The 19790-nt window shown below is 39.0% G+C and overlaps 1 protein-coding gene and 1 long non-coding RNA gene across 3 annotated transcripts in view; one reads left to right on the top strand and one right to left on the bottom strand.

Moving 5' to 3' along the window:
• The window catches only part of LOC149805942 (cadherin-related family member 1a-like), an 89460-nt gene that overhangs the window by 43690 nt on the left and 25980 nt on the right, over window positions 1-19790 (bottom strand). The window lies entirely within an intron of this gene.
• LOC149805943 (uncharacterized) overlaps window positions 1-19790 on the top strand; it is a 29347-nt gene that overhangs the window by 4308 nt on the left and 5249 nt on the right. For both annotated transcript variants that reach the window (XR_016415041.1, XR_016415040.1), the window contains one exon: window positions 7439-7553. This is a non-coding gene — a long non-coding RNA (uncharacterized LOC149805943). The remainder of the gene's footprint in view (window positions 1-7438; window positions 7554-19790) is intronic.

Genomic DNA, 19790 nt, shown 5'->3' with positions numbered 1-19790 from the left:
CAGTGATTTTGTAATATTTTGTCCTTATCTGGTTTTTATTGTTCGGGTTATGATCGGCTGTGCCAGTCTGTGAACCCACGATACCGAGCCGGCCGTCACAATTCCCAAACAGTGATTTGTAATATTTTGACTGGTCTTTGATTTACTTTTTAATATTTTTTTTTTGTTTTTTGTTTTTTTTTTTTTTTTTCCTTTTTTTCTTTTCTTTTTTTTTTTTTTGAACCTACGGGGCCTAGCATGCCATTATAATTCCAAAACAGTGATTTTGTAATATTCGTCCTTATCTGGTTTTTATTGTTCGGGTTATGAGAGGCGGTGTCAGTCTGTGAACCCACTAGCCCGAGCCGGCCGTCACAATTCCCAAACAGTGATTTGTAATATTTTGATTGGTTTTTTTTCTTTTTTGGTTCGATCTTTTAGGTTTATTGGTTTTAATTTCTTTACATGGTCTCTCTTTATACCCAACCCTTCATTCGGTTTAGATTTGTCCCCTTTTGCCTATTTTGTTAATGAATGTCATGATGTTATTATAGGTCATTCCTATGTTATTGTTTTTTGCCACAAGTAACTCCGGGTATGTCCACCGTTCTCCTATTTGTTCCTGTTGAGATTTTAGTTCGGCCCTTTCCTGGTTGTATTTGGGGCATATATTTATTAAGTGTGCGATTGTTTCTGGAGTTGGGCAGTAGGGGCAGTTTTCGGTTGGTCCCCTTTTTATGTGTTTCCCTGCGCATCCTGCCAATAGTGTTTTACCTGTTCTTATTCTATTTATTATTGTTATATCGTATGGATTTTTGAAGGTCGGACGTTCGACTTTTCTACTTACTTTTTTCATCATTGTGTGTATTAGACTGTTTGCATCCGATTTTTCCCATAGCTCTTGCCACATGTCATTGATCTTGTCCCATGTTATTGATTTCAGTGACGCTGTATGCTATATTTTGGGCTTTTGGTTCGTTTGTGGCGTTTTTTGCTTCTGCATCTGCTTTGTCATTGCCTGGGATTATGGATGCGAGAGGGTATCCATTCGAATTCAACGTGTTTGTTGTTTTTTTCAATCTCTTTAAGTAGCGATCTTGCATGATTAATCATATTAGGTCTGCTCTTGGATTGGTCTGTTGCTAACGATTGTAGTACACTGTAAGAGTCGCTTAGAATGACTGCCTTAGTTGTGGGGTATGTTTTGACGTATGTTAATGCCATTAGTATTGCCATGAATTCTACCGTGTATATAGCGCATTGGTCTGGGAGTCTTTTTCCAACGGCGACATCTAATTTTGGGATCACTATCCCTGCTGCAGTTTTATTTGGATTTTTGGTTTTTGATCCATCTGCGAAGATTTGCGTGTATGTCTCGTATTTGTTGTCAATGTACGTTAGTATTGATGCTCTTAGTCCTATCGGTTCATTTTGTTTTTGTCCTAGTTTATGTAAGCTAAGATCTATTTGTGGTGTGGGACAGGTCCACGGGGGGTCTGGGTAGTACCTTATTTTTTCTGGGTTGATATTTGCGATTTGAAATTTCCTTTTTAATTCTATAATTATTTTCCCACTAGGTATTTTTTTATTTTTTCCTTTTGTATCGAATGGTTTGTCGCATGCTAAGAGGGCTTGTAGCGTGAGGTGGTTGGGTTGGTGTATTGATATTCGAGTCGAGTATCGCAGCATCAATTCCTTCCGCCTTAGGTCTAGCGGGGGTTCTCCTACTATTATTAAGATATCTTGTGTGGGGGTACCATTTAGGACGCCGGTGCATACCCTTAGCGCTTTTGATTGGACTGTGTCTAGTTTCTTTAGTAACGTGGCGTTCACCGCTCCATATACCTGGCAACCGTAGTCCAATTTTGCTCTTATAAGTGCTCTATATAGGGTAACGAGTGTTTTTTGATCAACCCCCCAATTCACCCCTCTGAGGTTTCTGTGGAGGTTGATGTCTCGTTTGCACTTCGTTACGAGTTCTTGGATATGAGCTGCCCACGTGAGTTCGTGGTCGAATACCATACCTAGGAGTGTCGCTTGTTTTTCGAATTTGATGGGTACCCCCTTTAGGGTTAAGTTTGGAGTGGGTGGGGGTGGCCACCTCCCGGATTGAAAACTATGCCTACTGTTTTTAGAGGTGACAATTTAAATCCCCATTTATCTGTCCAATTTCCTATATCGTTTAGTCCTTTTTGTAAGTGCTTGGTCGTTTCTCTGCTGGCTGGGTTGCCAGTTTTCCATACGGCGCTGTCATCGGCGAATTGGGATAAGTCAAGGTGGTTGGGTTTTACCGCTGTTTCCAGGTCGTTTATCATTATATTAAATAAAGTTGGGCTGATTACGCTTCATTGTGGCGTGCCATTTTCCAGTTTGTATCGTTCGGAGTAGTCTTGTCCTAGTCTGACTTGTATCTTTCTATCGGTTAGGAAGTTAGCAATAAATTTGTATATATTACCAGTTATTCCGTATGGTTTAAGTTTACTTATCAGTCCCTTAGTCCACATTAGATCATATGCTTTTTCCATGTCTAAGAAGATGGCTGTAACATATCTGGATTTTTAAAATTTTTCTCTAGATGCTAATTTGACAGCGGTTTCTAGTCTCATGAGTTGGTCTATTGTGCTTCGGTAGTTGCGAAACCCGCTCTGTGTATTAGCTAGTAGTCCTTTGCTTTCTAAATGGTATTTCAGCCTGTTGTTTACCATAGTTTCCATTATTTTACATATATTGTCTGTTAGTGATATGGGCCTGTATGATTTTATATCGCTTGAGGGTTTTCCAGGCTTAAGAATCGGGACCACTACTGCCTTTTTCCATCTTATAGGTATGGTACCGGTTTCCCATATTTTATTAATGAGGTTAAGTGCAATTGTGACAAGTTTTTTGGGTAGGTTCTTGTACATTTCATACCCCAAAGTATCCTCCCCGGGGGATGTGGTCTTTTTGCCGGCGAGGGCCTTTCTCCATTCGGCTTCTGTAAACGGAAGGTTTAGTGGGCCGTCATTATTTCCTGCTTCCTTTATGTTGTCAGAGTTGCTTTCCTCAAATTGCCTTTTATGATTTTTAAACTTATCCTCTAAGTTGGTATTGCTACACATGTTGGCGAAATAGTTTGCGAATAATTCTGCCTTATGTTTGTTGTTTTGTCCAGGTATGTTGGGGGTTATTGATTTAGTTTTGCCTCTCATTTTTTTAATTCTTTGCCACACCTCCTTCGATTTTGTGTTAATATCTAGTTTTGAGCAGAATTCTCTCCATGAGTTTTGTTTAGCTATCATAATAGTTTGTTTGGCAGTTTTTTCCTTTTCCTTGTAGTAGTTAAAGTCCCTATTATTTTTAGTTCTTTTGAATTTGTTTAGAGCTCTTTTTTTCTCTTTAATTGCTATTTTACATTCATTATTCCACCAGGGCACCGTGGGTTTGGGTGCTACTCCTTTAGTTTTAGGAATTGTTTCTTGGGCCATTGTGTTAATGGTTTCTATTAATTTGTCATTAAAGGTGTCAATGTCCCGGTGATATATGGTTTCTGGGTCGATTGAGTCACCTATCTGTTTGAACCTAATCCAGTTGGCCTGTTCGTATTTCCATCTTGGTGTGAAGGACGCTTTATTTTGAGGTATTCTAATTTGTATTTCTGTATTTATAAGGTAATGGTCACTTCCCATAGGGTCGCTTTCATCAACTTGCCAATCAGAAATGCCTGTTAATCTTGGTGTGCATAGAGATAGGTCTATTGCTGATGTGTGGCCTGTTCTGTCATCTATCCGGGTGTGCATTCCGTTGTTTAGAAAAACTAAGTTGCATTTTTGTGCCCATTTTTCTACAATTTTTCCTTTAATGTCCGTCTTTTGACTCCCCCATAGTTCATTGTGCGCATTGAAGTCCCCGCATATTACCACCCATTCTCCACAGTCTTTAATCATTTTGATTGTTTCGTCTGCACTTAAATTGCGCTGCTCATTTGTTTCATAGAGGTTAACGATTAGTACCTGCTTAGTTTGAGCGGTTATTTTGACTATCTGTATTTCGAAGTCATTGGGCGGTCTACTATCTGTTAATTTATGCATTTCTGATGTAATTCCATCTCTAACAAAGGTTGCTAACCCCCCTCCTCTTGCTGTGGGGGATCGATGCTTTAGGTATTTGGTGTTGTAGCCTATGATGTTTGGGATACGTGAGGTATCATTTAGGTGGGTTTCCTGTATGCATATAACATCAGGTTTTCTTTCCTGTTCAAGTATTTTGTTATTTAGTTGGTCAGCGTGGGCCCTAAGGCCGCGTGCATTCCATTGCCATATTTTGATTTCTGCTCTGGAATCCATCTCTAGTGCAAAAAGTCTTAATGGTTTGTTTAATTTACTGTTGTTTTCATTTTATGCGTGTTTCCTACCAGTGAGGGTGCTACCTATTTATTTTGTTTTTGGTATCCTGATTTTTGTTTTGGCCTGCTTATAGTTTACCCCATGGGAGATCATATATTCGACTATTAGGGCTTCTCTAAGAGCCCTGGGGCATTCTGCGTGGTTTGGTTTGTGGTTACCACTACAGTTAGCGCAGTGCTGATTGGTGGCGCTACATGTTTTCCGGTCTGGGTGGTGAAGACCACATTGATTGCACCGGAATAGGTTTCCGCAACTCTTAGAGTAATGCCCCCAATTTTTGCAGTTGCCACAGAACCGTGGTTTGTTTTTGAAAGCAAAAATTTTTTTAGCCTCGAGTTTTTCGGCTATTTTGATAGTTTCTGGGGTGGCGCCCTTAAAAAAGAGTACCACTGCAGTGCTATCCTTTCCCCTTCTTGTTTTTAGGCGGATTGCTTTCTCTACTTCCTGTCCTTTACTCCTTATGTAGTCTACTATTTCATTGGTTTTATTTTGAGTTGATACGTATATGACTCCTTTGTTGTGTGTTTTTGGGGGGTTTGGGTCTATGTGTTGTTTTGTTCTGTTGTGTCTAGTGACCTGAACATTTATTTGGTCTATTCTTTCAATTTCCATATATTTGGCAATCTGTTGTTCAGTGGTGCATTTGATTATCAGCAAGTCGTCTCTAGTGCTTTTAAGCGTGAATTCTCCTTGGTGATGTTTGTTCAATTGCCATGCTATGGTTTTAAAGGCTAACTTCGTTATTTTGGAATTTACTCCCTTGACGAAGAGAGTCAGTTCAGCGGGGTGTTTCTTGTTTTGGATATTTTGCAGACTGGTCTTTTTTCCCCTGGTGTTTGTCTCTTTAGCTGACTTTGTTTCGTTGTCCATAACCGGCTTGCTGGGTCTTGTATTCTGACAGTTAGTGTGTTCCTTATTCTTTCTAACTGGTATTTGGGATTTGGTTTTCCTATTATTCTTACCTTTTGTTGAGTCGTGTGTGACTGCTTTATTTGTGGTAGGGTGAGGGCGTTCTGTTTCATCTAGTAGGTTCTCAGTTTGAGTCCCCTGGCTGCTAGTGTTTTTAACCAGCGTGGTCTGGGTTGTTTTTGTGCTTGTTGAGTATTGTTCCTCAGTTTGGGTACTCATGTCGGATGTAGTTTTGCGGTTACTCGGTAGATTGTCCACATTCTCGTTTACGCTTGGTGACAGGTAGAGTCTACTCATCGAGTCAGTTGGGGTCGAGTTGAAAATTGGCGTTAAGAACTGTATCTGTCGTTTTTCTCTTAGGGGGGATGAGACTGCTTCGGAGTAAGTTTGCCTTAGTTTATCTGCCTTTAGGTTGACCAGGCAGCTGAGATAACTATTTGATGATGTGACATTAATTTTGTTGTTATCCATCTTGAGTTTCTTTATTTGATGTAAGGTATATATGACGGGATATTTCTTTAGTTTTAATCCTGGGTTTGTTTTGATTTCTTGCAATTTATTTGAGTTTAATTCTAGCTTAAAGCTATCTGTCTTAACTATACTTTATTCTACTTAGTACTATGAAAAAGCAACAGCTGTAAGGGGATATGCAAATAGCTTTTATTCTGATTTGTGTAATTAATTATTATATTACTATTATCCAATTTAAACTTATTGAAAATTATTTTCTAGCCAAATGGTCAAAGTAAAAGGTTTTACTTACCCCGATCCAATTTTCTTTTTAAGATCTTTAGAGTTTTTAAATACAGCCTTCTAATTATACAAGTTTCATTACATTGGTCAATAATTAGTCACATGTGATGACACTTGTAACTAATCAAACCACAGCAACTGAGAGCAGACTAAGCACTGATATTTATATGGTACAGTGGCAATATACAGTCTGTCTGCCGCAACACATGAAACAAACTGGACAAATCTGAAAGCCTTGAATTTGACTTTATTTATCTGTATGGTAGAACAGAACCTGAGTTGAAAAGCTTTTAAAGAAAGACCTTGACATCAAACCTAATAATAACTGCAGGAGTTATATTATGGATAATTAACCATTCTCTCAGTTTCAAACTGGGCATTCCATCCCATGGGGTTCTAAATGTAAACCAAGTGTAACTGATATCCTAATGAACTGTAAAGACCATAGCAGCACAACAGCAGGGGACCAGGTATGTCCAGATCCAGAAATCACAGACCAGTTTCAAACTGATGATGAACCACATAAAAATTACACATCTGCTAGAACTTATGTTATGAAGATAACTTAAATTGTATTATTATTAATCCTCCTCCTCACATTCATCATAATTGAGATGCATCATATATGTTTTATTGTAAAATAGTTTATGCAACATAATTCAGTGAAGACCTTTGCTGCCAATTTACCAGTGAACCATTTGTTTCAATGAACATATTTTATGTTGTAACAAGGAGCATCATTTAAACATTATGATACACTTATCATACCTGTATATGAAATCTTAATACTAACACTTATACTTGCAATACTACTACTAATAAAAACACCTGCATTGATAATTTGATTATGTTCAATTGGACTTGTATCTAAATGATCACCAGCTGTATGAAAAGACATATTTTAATATATAGATATTGGATGGAATACTAGTTACCACAATTGAATAGTCATATGATAAATGATATATTATTTTAAACAATTTATATTTGCAGTGAAACATACTTTTACATTATTTTCACTTAAATTTCATTTATAGAGCAGTATACTCTGCATTCATTAAATTACTGAAATGGTTATAATACAACAACAAATACTGCAACTTCCAGAATCACAAAAATCAAAAGATATAAACAAAAACTTCCCTACATGTATCAACAGTTGTCACTTAATAGACAGAACTCTGAAGATTTAGAATAGGATGTTAACAAATTAGGTATTCAAGTTAAAAAGAAAAAAATACCAAGTAAGCTTACTACCAAAAAATCAAACAATAACAGTGAATTTTAGTACATTCCCAGGAAACAGAATATATGATTTTTCTTAACTTGATCTGATACATCTTAAATCTATAGAAAATGATTCATATTGTATGACTAAAATATTATGTAAACAAAAATTCCATCACTTTTTTCAGATGCAACATGCATACCCCAACCCATCCTTCTTGATCATAAAGTATACCAGCATTCCACTATAAGATGGGGAGCTGTAGTGGCTCAGTGGTTAGCTTTCTGGACCTGTGAAATAAGGTAGGTTCAAATTCTACCATCAGACCAACCTGGGTTAGCTACCATGGTGTGTCCTTGGGCAAGGCACTATACTTAAAGTGCCTTGGCACTAAATAACTTACTTGTGTTGGTTTACCATAAAAGGCCAAACCAAACACAAAAAAACAACAACTTTAAAATATGAGTTTTGTCAATACTAAGTAATTGAAAATCATACTGAAGAAATGTTTTTGTTAATACAGATTAATGGATCTAAAAAATCTCTTTCTTCTGCAGGAGTTTAAAATGTTAAATTTAAAAGGTCATGGTACACATTGCTTTGTTCGTACACATCAGGCTCCGTAACCCATATCCAACTAAAAATTTTAGTAGAGTCTGAATAAAACATATTTTAATCTGGATGATAATATTCTTTCTCCATTCATATATTACACCACCAAGATTGATCCAAATAAGATTACATTTTACTATAACACTGAGGATGAGTATGCCTCTTAACAACTTACAAATGTGGAGAGAATGGAGTTAAACTGAACTTTGATTTCTTTTCAACCATAGCACAAGATGATCATTTATTATGAAAAAACCTGAATAAAGTTGGAGTTCATAACCATGACAGTCTTGATACAATATAAATTCAATATATTATTGTTGTCTTGAGGTATAGTTCTGTATATTACAATCTCACACAAGATCAGGGTATATTTTGGTACCATACAGTTAATTCGGGATTGTATTAATACCTATTCTGGTGAATGAACATTAAATAAGATTTACTATTTTGGAACCAGTTGCAATAAAGTTTACTAAACAAGAGAAAATATGACTTTACTATAATATCTAAAATGTAAAATCTGCAAACAGAATACTTGCTTGACTTTACACTTCAGCTATATCATAATATTTATTTGAAATGAATTTATACAAATGGCATTAAATTTGGTTTCAGGCTGGTAATGACAATGGTAGTAGTGAATAGGGACGGTCTAGGGACTAGGGAACTTCCATGTTAAAAAGGGTATATCCACTCTGGGGACTATGTAATTTAACATGGGAGAAAAAAAAAATATCCATTCTAGGGACAAGGGGAATTTAACATGGGAGAAAGAAAAAAAACTATTCACTCTAGGGACAAGGGAAATTGAACATGGGGAATAAATCGTGGGACTGTCTTGGGACTAGGGGAAATGGAACAGGGTCGGGACCCTATTTTAATAAGGTCCCGACCTGATGGGTCTATGAAAATGGAACAGGCGAAAATTGAAACAGGGAGGGGTCTCTATTTTTTTATTATTTTTTTAAACAAAAAAATAAAAAAAGGGGTAGGCAATTGAAAGTCAAGATCTTTTCGAGAGATAGGAATGGCCCTGAAAAGGGCCTTTGGTTTTATGTTAATATACCCTTAACATAAAGGGCATCTGTGACATCTTCTTCTTGACCTTAGGCTGTGCCTGACTGCAGGACCATAGATTAAGACTCTTTTGAGGCATCCTTGATGCTCCACATAAGATTCTTCGCATCCACAGGCTGGTGTCTGTCCTGTGGATAACTGTCCAGTTGGATCGGACATACATTGATATGTCCGTCCGGAACATCATCGAAGACACAAGCGTTGAAGATTGTACATCGGTCCACATGTTGGGGTGCTGAGTAACAGGTGAAGGAATGCAGTGAACTGTACTTATTTATAGGGGGAGGAAGGATTGAAACGGATTGAGTTTGTTGACCAATCCAAACACGCGTTACAAAATTCAGTCAGCCCACGTCCAATCCGAAGAGAGCAGTCTGTGACGTCACATAGTCTATATAGATTCGCTAGCGCCTGTGCGTAGTCAATCTAAGCGACAGTTTTTCAACATGACGGAAACTCAGAAAATGATCAGTTTGGGTGCACTGATGGTGGAGACTACCCAAGGGAACCCAGACTTACTTTCAGAACCTTCGTCACCTTCTCCTTCATTACCGCACATGGAAAATTTTAGACAGAGACAGAAAGAAGAATTGGAGAAATTTATACAACAGCAAAAGGAAGCGGAACAAGCTTTTCTCCTACAGCAACAGCAGCAAGAAGAAGAGGTAAGAAAAAAACAAGAAGAAGAAGACGCAGCAGCAAAGAAACAAGGGTGTCAAAATCAAACGGTCACGGTACTGTTAGACATTTTAGTTAAGAAGTCTGAAACAGATGTATCAGACTTCTTTATTACGGCCGAAGAGAATACGACCTTCCCAAGCTAAACACTCCAACCCTGTGACTACGCCTACTGCACCATCCTTAGTGATTTCAACGAAATCATCATCAACAGTACGCAGTCCAGAAGTAGGCCTTGGCCATGGCAAAGGCTTAAGACAGTTAAAGTTGATTGTTTAAACTCACCCCTTACACCAAAAAAGGCCCTTTTCAGGGCCATCCACGTCTCTCGAAAAGAGATAGGCTTTCAATTGCCAATAACTAAAAAAAAACATTTTACCCAATAGTACCTGTCTGTGTATGAGTGTGCGTGAGTGTAGGTTCTTATTTTAAAATCAAAACCCAAAGACACTTACCTTTTATAATTAATTTATTCTTTTATAAATATTTACAATTCACAATTCACAACAGAGCACTTTAAAAAGTTCATAGACTTATTCTGTCTCATTGTTCACTCTCTGTTTTTTTAATTTCTTCACCGTCATAGTCTTTTCCTCCTCTTCCTCCTCACTTTCTTCCCTTCTTTTCTTCTCCTGTTTCTTTTTCTTCACCTGTCTGTTTTCTTCCTCTTCTTCTTCCTCTTCCTCTGAAGAATCCCTCTCTTCTTCTGACTCCTCTTGTTTCTTTTTTGGGCAGTCTGGTGACCAATGTCCTTTTTCTTGACAATAATAACAGGTATCTTGACTTTTGTCTCTTCTAACCCCTTTTTTTTCTTTTTTGACGGTCTGGACACTCTGAAGACCAATGCCCTTTCTTCTGACAGATATAGCAAGTATCTTGACTTTTATCTTGAAAGGAAGGAGAGTAGTCCCTCGGCTGGTCTGAAGAGAATTTTCTAATGACCCCTCGCAAAGCTCTGATGAAACGTTCAATCTTGGTAGTCTCTTCCATTGTTGTGCTCAGTTTGAGAGTGAAATGAATAGTGAAAGGACAAGACACATACCCTTTATATACGCTGGTCTGCTATGACTATAAATTAATCCATGGTGTTTAAACTTTAGTCATTTGACTTTTTGCTATCGAGATGAAATGATCCAATTCATTTGAGAAGAAAGAAGAAGAAAGTAAGAGGCAGAAACGTGATCTATCGCCTCGTACTAGGGCTGAAGTCTTGGCACAAATTCATGCCAGTGATTTTGAAGAGGACATGAGTGAACCAGAATCCAAACCCTCTAAACAAAGTTTACCACCCTTAGTCAACCCTGAAAAGTACTATGACATTCGAGAGACGGAAAAGCGTCCCTCTAGAAAATTTAGAACTACGGCTTACAAATACACAGTGAAGTTTAAAGATTTGAAGTCTGAAGTACTGTTAGAGAAAGCAAAAGGGTTCATCACCGACATGTGGGATTCTTTGCTCACCACACTCAAGCGACAATGTCAACCCAAAGAAGATGATCGCTTGAGACTTTCCATACAACATGACGGCTTGAAATCCCCTGTTTGGATCGAGTTTAGCAGCCCTGCAGAATTGACCACTTCCAAAGTCATGGACAAGATTCAACACGTGCAACAATCTAATGACCAGTTTGACATCACCGATGGAAAAGCCACACTGGACATGACCCACGTCTCTCCTCCTCAAGGGACCGGACAATGCAGAAAGACCTTATTGGTCAACAACCTTCGCATTACCAAAACAAGTCTTGTCCAAATTAACAATTTTCAAGACCACATGTGTTTAGCCCGAGCCATCGTGGTGGGATGAACCTATGCCGACAAGAACGACACGGTAGAATGGAAAAGAGCCTGGGAGAACATTCGAAAATCGAACCGAGCCAAACAACGAAATGAAGCAGAACTTCTGTTACAACAAGCATGCCTGTCCAAAGACACATCCTGTGGCATTCCTGAGATGCAAAAATTGCAAGATGCCCTAGCTCCACGATACACCTTGAAAGTGCACCCTCAAGAAGTGCGCGGGTCTCTGTTGTTTCGAGGGAAAGACTTTAAGGATGGAAAATACATTCACCTCTATCATCACGATGACCATTTCGATACCATTACCACTATCACTGGATTCCTGGGATACAAATATTACTGTGAGAAATGTGACTTATGATGGTTATAATAATCGAGAGCAACACAAACATTGTGGATCGAAATGCTCAGGATGTTTGGCCTCTCAACCCTGTCTGAGCGAAGGGCAAGAACCAGTGCATTGTCCTGCTTGTCTGCGCACATTTGTCAGCCCTGCCTGTTACCAACAACATCTGAAGATGCAAGGTTCACAGAAGAAATGTGCTTGTCAACTCCTGAGATTGTGCCCAATGTGTGGACAAGGTCTATGTATCAACAGTACCAAGGCACACGTATGTTCAGGAAAGAAAAAATGTCACATTTGTCACTGCATTGTGGACTTGGAACACCAGTGCTACATACAAAAATACCAATCCCAACCAGAGAAAGAGGATGGTCACAAGAAGAAGAAAGGCAATTTCATCTTTTTCGATTTCGAATGCATGCAAGAGATCAGTATTCACATTCCTAATTTCTGCGTGGCTCATCGAGCGTGCGAGAAGTGATTCAAGAACCTATCTTGAGTTATTGCCCTCACTGCAGTAAGATTCCTGGAGGGCGTGAAAAAATCTTTCAAGGACCGAACACACTAGCCGATTTCACACAATGGGTCTTAGACCCCATCGACAAGACGTGGAGCCAAGAGGACATCGAACATTATTATGGAGATTGTCATTGTCATGCCACGGTGATGGCTCACAATTTCTCCGGATATGATGGACAGTTTCTTTTGAGATGTTATACGGAACGTGGCATCGAGCGTCCTAAAATCACTTTGAACGGAGCCAAAATCATTTTCATGCAAGTGGGACAAGTGCAGTTTAAAGATTCGATGAGCTACTTAGCCATGCCTTTGAGTCGAATGCCTAAAATGTTTGGAATGACAGAAATGGCTAAAGGGTACTTTCCACACTTTTTCAATACAGAAGCCAATCAACACGCCGTTCTACCCCATTTGCCTCAGGCTCACTATTACGACCCTGACAACATGCGTACCGAACGAGAAACTTTCTACGCTTGGTACCAGGCTCACGCCTCCGACCCTTTCGACTTTCAGGAAGAAATGCTAAAGTATCGTCGTTCCGACATGGACATTTTACGGCGATGCTGTGGAAAATTTCGAGAACTGTTCATGGAACACGGAGGGGTTGATCATTTAAAAGAGGCTTGCACCATTGCCAAAGCGTGTTCCTTAGTCTACCGACAACGATTCATGCTTGAAAACACTGTGGCTGTCATCAGTCCTCAAACGACCAACTATGTCAAACGTCAATACTCGGTCAAAGCCCCATGCTGGTTGCATTACTTGTGCGACAAGGAAGACAAATGGATTCAGCATGCCCGCAACGGACAGGGCGAAAGATCATCGGAATGCATTCGGTCAATGGCTGGGACTTAGAAAACCCCAAGATCATGTACGAGTTTAACGGTTGCTTATTTCACGGATGTCCCGTCTGTTACCCTGACCGCGGCACTAAAAATCAGTTCTTACAACGAACCATGGAAGACTTGTACCAGGCCATTTGTCAGCCACGCCTAAAGTTAGAACAGGAAGGATACCAAGTGGTGGAAATGTGGGAACACAAATACAATCACCGTTTGAACACCGATCCCGAGTTTAAACGCCTCATGGAAAGTTACCAGTTCATGGACCCCCTGAACCCAAGTAATAGTTTGTACGGAGGAAGGACCAATGCCACCTGTTTGCTGTACCAAGCTGACGAAGAGAAAGGAGAAGAAATCATATACTTGGACGTGTGTTCACTGTATCCCTACGTGTGCAAATATTGTTGCTTTCCTGCAGGGCACCCACAATTGTTCACCGAACACATCGACCTAAAAAACATTCGACAATACGAAGGCTTGATCAAGTGCAAAGTTTTGCCTCCCACGAACCTATACCATCCCGTCTTACCTCGCCATTGCCAAGGCAAACTTATGTTTCCTTTGTGCCGTACTTGTGCTGAAACGTGCAACCAAGATCAACCTTGTCATCACACCCAGGAAGAACGGGCCTTGACGGGGACATGGGTCAGCGTAGAATTGTTCAAAGCTCTGAACATGGGATACCAACTGTTAGAAGTGTACGAAATTTGCCACTTTCCCAAGACACAATAATTCCACAAGGGTGACCCCACGCAGAAAGGCATTTTCGCAGACTACGTGGATGCCTTTTTGAAACTGAGCAAGAAGCCAGTGGCTATCTGTCCTGGTGTCACACTCCCGAAGACCAAAAGACATTCAGAGAGAAATTCTGGGCACAAGAAGGCATTACTTCAGATCACATTGAGAAAAACGAAGGCAGGCGATCGTTTGCCAAAGTGATGTTAAATTGCTTGTGGGGTAAAATGGCACAATGACCGTGTTTACCCAAGACGGAGTATTTGACCGAACCTTCCCACTACTTTCAGATGATTCACGACAAAGCCAAATTCATGAAACACGTGGACGTCGTTCGTGAGGATTTGATCTTGGTGAATTACGATGAAGATCTGAACTTTGTAGAAGATGACCCCTTTGGAAATGTCATCATTGCAGCTTACATGACAGCTCATGCTCGCTTAAAATTGTACGAAGCTTTAGAACTGTTAGGTGAACGTGTCTTGTACTTTGACATGGACAGTTGCATTTATATCGATCACCCGAGTCAACAGCACCCTGACATCGAAGGAGACCGTTTAGGAGCCTGGACAGACAAGCACCCCGATGACAAGATTCTAAGTTTCGTTAGTGGTGGTCCCAAAAATTACGGCTACGAATACTGGGCCAAACAAGGAGAAGTGCACACGAAGTGTAAAGTGAAAGGACTTACTCTGAATTATCGTACCAGTCGAGTGGTCAACTTTGGCATATTGAAAGAAGCCTTGCAGTCTAGAGATAGTGACCACCTATCAACCCAACAAGATTGTACGTTTACCCACACACCACATCGTCAGTCGACCCTTGGAAAAAGTCTATCAAATCGTGTAGCAGAAGCGAGTGCGGCTTCCCACCCACTTTACTTTGCTGTATGGACATGTCGGTATAAAACATTGGTTGTAAGAGGATAGCCACCCACCAGAAGGATGACTTCGCCGCAGCAAGAATCGAGTGAGAAATCCAGTGAGAACTCCAAGTTCAAACCCTACCATTTTCCAGTCTTCTTACCTGACTATTGTGATTGTGCCCGTCGATTGGACATGTTTCAAAAATGGCCTACGGATAGGGAAGGATTACCTTCTTCGTATGTTTTAGCTAGAACAGGATTTGTCTACTTCGGACCCGAGTCAGGATTGGGATGCGAAGTACAGTGTTTCGCTTGCGGACTGAAGTTACGAATGGATCTATGTATCTACAAAGATTCAGCTATTCTGGAACATACTCGATGGTCTCCGCACTGCCCTTACCTTTCAATGGCCTTTCCACCCATTAAACTACGGTACAATTATGACGGTACCTTAGAGACGGTACCTTCCAAAACTAGACGTAAACACATTGCATCCTATTTCATTGTTGTTTCTTTTCCACATAATAGCTTATTTTTTATAAAATGTTAAACTTTACTAATCTTTTTTCAAGATCACTTTAGTTTGCAAAAATACATCTTGTCATTTATTGGCATTCTACATTGAATTTTGTAAACTAGCTATAAACCTGACCTAATTACTCAACTTAACTGCTGACAGAAACAGTCTACAGTAAATGTATTTCATTTCTATAGCTCGATGGATAAACATTACATCTTTTGAAGCTGTGCACAGAATAGGCCAACATATCACGAGTCAGGAAAACATGGGGGTGGTATCCCCTGTGTCCAAAATTAATATCATTTTGAATAGAATATTCTAGTGACAATTGCCTCTTTTCAAATGGTAAGCACTCGGTTACAATTCTGTGACACCAAATTCCGATGCACATAGGCGGTTGCAGGAGGGGCATGGGACACCGGTGGTTGGTGGTATTTGTGATACAGTTCTGTGACGTCTCTTCCGAACCGCAGCAAGACGCTGGCGGTGGTCATCCTCAAAGGTGGAATAGGCTTTTCTGGTCAGCGCTCGCCAATGGCTTCTGTCTAAGGCGGCGAGCTCGAGCTGGTGGGGTTGGAGGTCTGTCCATTTGATGTTTATCTTGAAGTTGTCTTTGTACTTCTTATGAGGGCGGTCTTGGTTTCGGTTTCCCTGGGCTAGCTCGCCATACAGCAACTGCTTTGGGATTCTGCTTTGATCCATGCGGATGACATGGTCAGTCCAACGAAACTGGGCCTGGATTAGTTTGGCTTCGATGCTTGTTGTGTTGGATCTGTCAAGGACTTCCTGGTTGGTGATTCGGTCCTGCCACTTGATCCACATAATGGATCTCAGTTAGCGCTGGTGGAATTGTTCCATCTGACTGATATGTCTTCGGTAGAGTGTCCACGTTTCACAGCCATACAGGAGAGACGTGAGGACAACTGCATTGTACACTTTCATCTTTGTTGGCAGGCGTATGTCCTTGTGCTGCAAAACCTTGGTTCGTAAACGTCTGATTGAATGACTGGCTTTTTGGATCCTCGCAGTGATTTTTTTTATCCAGGGAGCCGTCACTAGATATTGTGCTGCCAAGGTATTTGAAACTGTCCACATTCTTTAGCTGCGTGTAGCCAATGGGTGATACAGGGTTGTGCGGGGACAGTGGTTGGTGCGGGCTGGAAGAGGACTTCTGTCTTTCCTAGGCTGATTGTGAGTCCAAATAAGTTGCAGGCTTCAGAGAATCTGTCCATTATTGCCTGTAGGTGAATCTCTTCATGGGCCATGAGGGCACAGTCATCTGCAAAGAGTGCTTCAATGATGAGTTTCATGGAAGTTTGTTAGTTAGATGTGCATCATCGTAATAGTCTACACCTATACCCCCAATTCCCTGCTGGGAAACCTACCAGCTTCCCCGCCCCCACATATCTTCGTTAGACTTTCAACTATCTTGAAATTATGCAAAAATAACAATGTTGTCAGGTGTGAATGTATGCCATATGTGTAAAACATAATAGCTTTGTGTCCTATTATGTCCCTTTGCTCAGCCAACTCGATGATTAAGGAATCATTGCAACCTAGCTCGCAGTTTGAAGTGTCAGCTCGTTCCAGGTGGACCACAACAGTCTCGAATAGATTATGCATGTTCAAAGCATCATCTGTGTACAGTTTCGACGTGCCTTTATCATGTTATAGGATTATGCCCTGCTACTTTTATAATAAATATTGCAACCTTTTAAGAGAGTAAATAAAACGGTGGAAGATAACACACTGTTTCATTATTGTTGTTAATTGCATATCATAATCTCTTTTATTAAAATCCATATGGTATTATAGATAAGAGTGGATAGATTTTGCGCGTCATTGCAGTGATCTGAGGAACTTTTGTCATTCAGGGTGACTTTTTTTTTAAAACCACGCTTGGGTTTGAAATTTAATGATAAGTATGAATCCCACGCCTACACTACATTCGTCAAGTTTTTATTTTTCTTTTTACTTAAGAGGGTATATGTTATGCTACGACTCTATGGTCTTAAACTAAGTAACACAAATGAGCTAAAACAGAAGTTTTGTAAAATTCAACTGATAATTTGTTTCCTTAGAATACAAAGTCAAAATTTAAAAAGAACTTACAACATTGTGAATTAGTCCCACATAGTTTTAAAAGTTCAATCACAAGTCCAAACATATACAGTTCCAATTGAATATCAGTTATTTTCCGAACATGCTCCAATAGTGAATGTACTGATGTGCTTGTAGTCTCGAACGTGCTAATGTGCCATTGGCCTATACTGTGGCGATGTATTATCAGTCTTTTGATGTATCACTGTAATATCATCAAAAATGTCCCTGACTGAATTCACTATAACTCCAAATTAATGATTCAGTCCAACAGGAATTAATGCACACTTTGTAATTCCAGTGAATAATTTTAAAAAATAAGTCTACCCAAACCAAATATTGAACAAAGAATAAGACTGATTCTACTTCGGATTTTATGCTAGAAATTAATAATTTTTAAAGTAAACAATAGTGATATAAAAATCTAAGACACAATAATAGAGCCGAGATGTAATTCATTCTCCTAATATATTCTAAATTGTCAATACGTTTAGGAATTTCCAGTTTGAAAAGTAATATATATATATATATATATATATATATATATATATATATATATATATATATATATATATATATATATATATATATATATATTCAGATAGAAGTAAACATATTTTGCCTCCATTAATAATTAAATGACTATTTAATCTATATTCATATTGAACTTTTCATTATACACTATGCTGTGCAAAATAAATGTCACCAATCACTTGATCTTGGATTAAGCTTAGTTTCAAAATAAAGGTATATATAACACATAAATATGGAGAAAGACACACAAAAAACCCCAATACAAATTAAATCTTCATAACAGTTATATATCGCTAGATAGAGAGCACATACTGATAATAGTGTGTGTGTGTGTGTTGTGACACATCAAGTTATAATGAGCTGTTTAAAGGGAAGAAAGCTTTTATTGATCTGACTGCAGGCTAGAATTCCCCGTGTTAATATATTGCTTTTGCTGCCATTAAGATAAGATGATCAGTGTTCATTAGTGTTAAAATTCGTCACTCTAGTACAGATTCATCTATAACAGGCAAATTTAGCAGCCATTGAATCCCGTGTGTTGGGTTCTGCCCCAAATCAAGGATTTCCATGCAAAATTAAGAAAGGTCGTTTAATACTATTAATCATTAGCATATAATGTGTCGCACTTCCGGTACGCGTGAGGCCGCATATAACATCAAGATGCATCTTTAAAGAAAATACAAATGAACTTCCGTCCTTATACTTATTATACACGGCACCGATGTGAATATACCTACCAATCACCAATCGCAGCTGCTTGGAAGCGAAATGGAGGTTCCAAACTAGTTGGTATAGGAATGACTTTACTGCTGTGTAAATGATGTAATTAAATATTTGGAAGACATGGATTTGGAACCTTCAGTACTGCGAGACCAAATTAGGCCAGAGCTAGACAACACTAATGATAGGATATATCGGTAGGCAGGCGAACACTAATGATAGGATATATCTGTAGGCAGGCCAACACTAGTGATAGGATATATCGGTAGGCAGGCGAACACTAATGATAGGATATATCTGTAAACAGGCCGAAATGTAATTTTCTCCTACGTGTTACTTATTACAATCGATTCACGTCCGAACCACACCATAAATCCGTCTGTGCCGTTTTTTCCCACACTGTCTATGCGTTTGTGTGTTCGTTTTAAGAGAATAAATAATAAAACGTCTGTGAAATCTTGAATAGTATACGTACATACACCCATATCAACTTAAAAGTATATATATATGTATCTATATATGTTTGGGATACGAAAGTTTTCGTTTGTGGCCCAGGGCAAGGACAGTCACAGTTGCCTGATACAGTAGCATTGAAGCTAGCACTGACCGAAACCCAAAACCGTTGAAATAGTTTATATCTATGTTTCTTTTGCAAATTTAAAAACTGGTGGTTGCATACAAAGTCTTTCATAAGGACATATTTACCAGGAATTGAAAAAAGAAATATGTTAGTGCAGTGTTTAAAACTTAGACATTTGTTTGTGGTCGGAAGAAATATTTCATTGCATATAATAAAGACAACACACAAGGGGCTGCTTGACTGCTTTAGTGAACACCAAAATAAAAATAGCATCTGTATTTAGATATCATGAAGTAGTCCTTACCATCTGTATTTAGATATCATGAAGTAGTCCTTACCATCTGTATTTAGATATCATGAAGTAGTCCTTACCATCTGTATTTAGATATCATGAAGTAGTCCTTACCATCTGTATTTAGATATCATGAAGTAGTCCTTAACATTTCGGATGTAATTAGTAGTGTATGCATGCTTCTCTAATTTCTGGTTATGCTTTATAATGTTGTGTATATTGAATTTGTGTAGCGTGATTGACCTATGTACACACTGAGGATAAGAGTTCTGGCCTGCCTGACTAATGCGCTCCTTTTGTAAACAACATATTACTTAGT

Source organism: Sinohyriopsis cumingii, chromosome 2 (assembly GCF_028554795.1).
Source record: "Sinohyriopsis cumingii isolate HCF-2022 chromosome 2, ASM2855479v2, whole genome shotgun sequence".
NCBI classification, from domain to species: Eukaryota; Metazoa; Mollusca; class Bivalvia; order Unionida; family Unionidae; genus Sinohyriopsis; species Sinohyriopsis cumingii.
The sequence above is the reverse complement of the archived record's forward strand: the minus strand, read 5'-3'. Positions and strand labels throughout refer to the sequence as shown.